Raw genomic sequence first — 5,236 nt, forward strand, 5'->3', positions numbered from 1 at the left:
AACAATGAATGGGGGTAGAAGAGGAGGCAGGGAATAAGTACTCATCCAAATTTCCATGGAAAGCACCTCATGTTGATGGAGACTTAGGCAAAAATCAAAATCCAGTGACTAGATGGCTGGAAGGTATGAGGAGTTATCAGTTTTCTATTCTTTGAGGATTTCCAGATGTAATACAAGGGCACTCTGAGTCTAAAAGGCAGACTAGGCTGTGAAATTCTGTTCTGTGATTTTGGCATCACAAGGCATATATTACCTCCATTGTGTCTCACTCCCAGCTGGAAGGACTGCCGGTAAAGAAAGGCACATCACAGCACTACCTTGGGGTGGGTGGGTTCCTGAGGCTGAGTCAGAATGAGAAGTGGTGGCCCTGCATTCAAAGCTCCAGTAACACCAGAGTCCCTGACCAGCTGCTGGGTGCACAGGCCACATCCCACAGGTACAAAAACAGTAGTGGTGGCTGCAGGAGGACTTCAGAAGTGCTTTTGGCTCTATTCCTGCCATTTACTGTAGACCATGACACCAATGATAATGGCAAACACAGAAGTCACCAGAGAGAAAGAGATAATGAGGAAGAGGTCAGGTCGTTCAGGATGACTGTGGGTCTGTCATCTCAGGTAGCTTCCCATTGTCCACTGTGGGCAAAAACAAATCTCTATGCAGCTTCTCTTTTTCTGTGGTTCTCTCCACTGTCAACTCAAACTAATTCAGGAAAATGAATTTATGGTTATGATCCCCAATGATGGAAGAGTTGCTAAAGCCATAGCCTCGGGGCAGATGTACCTAAGGCATCTTGGTGCAGTCCCTCCACTCATGCTTGCCATAGATGCCCATCATTATCATCAAATGCTTCTTGACATAGAGAATCACAAGGAAAGTGTCATCCTAGAGATTGCAGAAAATGGCTGTACAGCTCCCCAACTCTGTATGCCATCCATCCAGCTCATGATCATAGCTCAGGGGGCCATCACCAGGACTGAGATATAGGGGAATACCCACTCTTGCTGCTTCTGTTCATCGAGGTAAGTTCTACAAATGCTCCCAACCCCACAAATTTGTCATGTTTCTAAACACAGGCCTTGGCAGCATCTGATCCTTTGTGGACCAGATTGCTAAGCCATCTCCATGAAGACTCTTCTCTTGTTCGTGGATTTTTTTTTAAAGATTTATTTTATTTATTTCTCTCCCCTTCCACCCTGTTGTCTGCTCTCTATGTTCATTCACTGTGTGTTCTGTGCTCGCTTGCATGCTTTTCATGTGGCACTGGGAAACTGTGTCACTTTTTTGTTGCATCATCTTGCTGTATCAGCTCTCCATGTGTGCAGCACCACTCCTGGGCAGGCTGTGCTTTTTTCGCATGGGGCGGTTCTCCTTGCAGGATGTACTCTCTGTGTGTGGGGCTCCCCTACACAGGGGACACCCCTGTGTGGCACGCACCCCTTGTGCGTGGCAGCACTGCATGTGGGCCAGTTCACCACACAGGTCAGGAGGCCCTGGGTACCAAATCCTGGACCTCCTATATGGTAGGCAGATACTCTATCAGTTGAGCCACATCCACTTCCCTTGTACATGGATTTTGAACTCCCAGTCTCTCAGGAAATATGGCAACTCCCAGTCTCTCCCAGTCTCTCAGTCTTTCAGGAAATATGGCACCCAGTTCCACAGGGCACCCTGTTTACTTTACATACCTGGGGTAAGATGGATCAACTGGATCATCATTTTGGTATGGCCCATCAGATTCCATAGGGAGGAGATACTGGGGTCCACAACCTGGTAAACTTAGACATGAGTTCTCTCTCTTCATGTACTTGCACTTGTGGCCCACCCTGATTGGCCATGGCCTTCACCCAAATTCAACCCAGAGGAGAAGGAGCCACATCCTGGCCTCACTTTGAGCAGACAGAGGCTACCACCCATGCAGCCAGCACCCAAACCCAAAGTTCCTAGAGCCAGCACCATCTTGCTCAACATTTTTCCATCTCCTATACATACAGTTTTAAGCAGTTTTCATGCAATTCTCAAAAAATATTTTTATGGTCAATTTATTGAAGAGGAACCTGAGAACAGAAAGCTTAAGTAACTTACCTAAGGTCACTCAATTAGAACATGATAAAAGCTGAATATGAACTCAGGCAGATAGAACTCTAGGATAAATGCTTAAGACTCCTGTTTTTCAATAGCGGAATCTCTATTGTTCTATACTATCCAGCACAAAAGATTGGATTAAAAAAAGTTGGGTCTAAAACCTTAACCCTAAACCAACCCTTAAATCAAACACTAATCTTAATTCTTGACCATAAATATTTTTTTGTCTAACCAATTTGTCATCAAACGTTAGAATTGATATTTCCAAATCAGCAGGTAATTTCCACTCCTTATTCTGTCATTTCACATGCTGGACATAAGGCCTTTATGTGCAAACTTCAACACATATTCAAATGAATGTCAAGCTGTCCATCTTTGCCTGCACGCTATCTGCTGCCTGTCACATATCACCACAATTTATTTATTAAAACATCTTGCATACCTCTCTAACTGCATACTTCGTATCACTTAAACTACAATGCAGAAAAAAAATATGCAAATATGCACAGCCAACAATGACAGCCTATTGATTTCCTAAGGCTAATATAATGAACTCTCATCACACATTTTATGTTCATGAATGTGAAGAGGAAATAGTAGTAATTATCAGGATCAGGGACAACATTAGGGTGAAATGCATACAGGAGATTACAATATAATAATATCACAACATGCAAATGTGGGACTCATAATCAATCCTTCAAAGTTTTTTTTTTAAATGGCACTTAGTTCAGAATATATAGCTTTGTTAGGAACATAATATGCATTACTCATCTAAGAAAAAAGTACAAATAGGAAAAAGAAAATTAGTGTAAAAGGAGCATGAACCAAAAAATAAAAAAAGATAACAAATTTGGGGAAAATTTGTTATTGTTATGTTTCGGTGCCCAGCCTCAAGAAATGAAAGCGTGTTGAGAACTGTGGAGAAAGCATGCAGGCATAATATGGTGAGGAGTATAAGATTAGCAATCTTAAAAACCCAGATTTATTTCCAGCTCCCTCTTTATGGCATGCAAAACTTTGTTACAGAAACACTCAATACCTCAGTATCCACAGGAATACAGTAACTAATATATTAATAATTATATTATCTAGTGTATTAGATAATATAAATGAAAGTACTTAATGCCATGACAAGAGAATAGGAATCTTTATATCAATGCTAATTGAATTTGATTTTCTTTGGTCCTGGGGGATATTGACAGAATTATCCTCTAATAAAAAATAAATAAATTTAAAACATCTTGTATATTTGTGGATCCCTATCAATCATATTTTCAGCTTTAGATAATTAAATGAGGAGACTTCATGGAGTGAAAATTTTCTCAAATGCCATAGTATTCAGTGTCTGTTCAGGAGACTGAAATCAGAGAGTAATTTGGAGCAAAGACTATTTAATACAAAGAATTATTCACTAGTAATGGAATTAGCTGATAAGTGCATGAAGATAAAGCTAAAGATACAGGAACAACAGATACAGAGAGCAAACACAACCCTTAAGGCTGAGGCAGAGTATCCAAAAAGAACTCAATTTCTGAGAGAGACTCCCTATCCTACCGCTAATATTCAAGCCTCAGTGGAGAGGGCATGGGTGTAGCCTCCTGGATGGCAGAGCAGCTCATTAACGTGCCACAAGCCAAGGCTGCTCAAGCAGGAAACTACCCACTGGAGAGCTGACAAAACTTGGTTGGCATATTCCTGCAACAAGGAGCTATTGAATTCATAGAAAATCAGACTGGGACACTGGCAGTATTCATCATGAAGCCATTTGCAAGGAGAACCTCAGCTGGAGAGTCAGCTGGAGTGTCCATGGAACCTCCCAGGAAGATGTCCACGAGGGAAACACTGAAATTTTTTGAGAGTGAGCGCCACTAAATGTCCACCTCCGTGTGTACCATATTCTAGTTGAACGCTGCAATACAAGAAAAGAAGATACAAGGTAAGAAGAGAAGCCCCTTCCTCTTGTAGCGTGCCTCCTGCGCCCTCTACTGACAAAGTTTAGCATAATGTCAAGTGGCTAAGGACAAATGTTTACATAGGGTCTAGCCTAAGTTGGGCAAGCAGGGCAACGAAGGTGGAGTTAGAGGTGAGAGGCAATGATTGTATATAAAAATTGATAAATGTCTCCATAAGCAAATCCTAAGCAAAATGCATTATTGCTTCTTATTCCTTGGCTCTTAAAACTCAGTATCAGGAAGCTGATTGGCAAGTTTGAGAAATAGAAATCTGTCCCTTGTCCTTGGACATTAAGTGATTTCTCATTTAGAGAATATGAGCAGGTGCCCAACTTCTGCCAATTTGCCTGCAGAATTAAGAACTGCGAATATTGCTGTGGAGTGCCATGCTTCCTTTTTATTATAAGAAATCAGTGATAAGGGATTAGCTTTCAGCAGACAGATCTGCTTCTATGTAGATGAAGAGACATAACCACCCAGTAGTGAAGCAAGAGACATACAGGGTCATTGATACTAGAGGTAAAAGTGAGAAACAATGGAGGCCCTGCTTTCTGTCAATAGGTCATGCCCAAACAGAGTCTGTCTCTTAGGTCAGACAAGAAAAAGAGTGTGACATTACTCAGTGTTGTCAAGGATGTGGGGAAAGAAATTCTTTCCAACTGCTGGTGGCTACATATACCAGTGTGACCCATTTGGACACTAATGAACAGTGTATAGTAAAAATGGAAAGATACTCTTTGCACTGTTCGAGCGAATCTCAAAGACACTTTCACATATATTTGCAGGAAGAAATGTGCAAGAATGTATATAAAAGCTTTATTATAGTAAAAAATATGCTAATGGTATAAATGTTCAACAAGAGAAGGATAATTTGCTATATTCTCATATAGTGAACTACTACAGAGTAGAGAAAATAAATGAGTTTGACATATTCATAAAGTAGGAATGAATGTCACAACTATTTTTAAGCAAAATTTCAAATTGTAAAATAATACATATATTTATTAAAAGTTCAAAGTAAAGATATAGATATATATATATATATACACATATATACACACTCATATAGTTAAGGAATACAAGTGTATGAACAATACATGCAAACTTCAAAATAGTGGTTACTTCTGATAGTGAGGAGAGAGGAATGATATCAAGAAAGGATTCACAGGGGCTTTAACTTTTTTGTAGTATTTAGTACT

At 40.3% G+C, this 5,236-nt stretch overlaps 1 pseudogene; it reads right to left on the reverse strand.

Annotated features, from left to right (window-relative positions):
• Window positions 1-470: 470 nt before the first annotated feature.
• LOC101428789 (VIP36-like protein pseudogene) lies at window positions 471-1,086 on the reverse strand (annotated as a pseudogene).
• Window positions 1,087-5,236: the final 4,150 nt, after the last annotated feature.

This window comes from Dasypus novemcinctus, chromosome 17, assembly GCF_030445035.2.
Source record: "Dasypus novemcinctus isolate mDasNov1 chromosome 17, mDasNov1.1.hap2, whole genome shotgun sequence".
In the NCBI taxonomy this organism is placed as follows: Eukaryota; Metazoa; Chordata; class Mammalia; order Cingulata; family Dasypodidae; genus Dasypus; species Dasypus novemcinctus.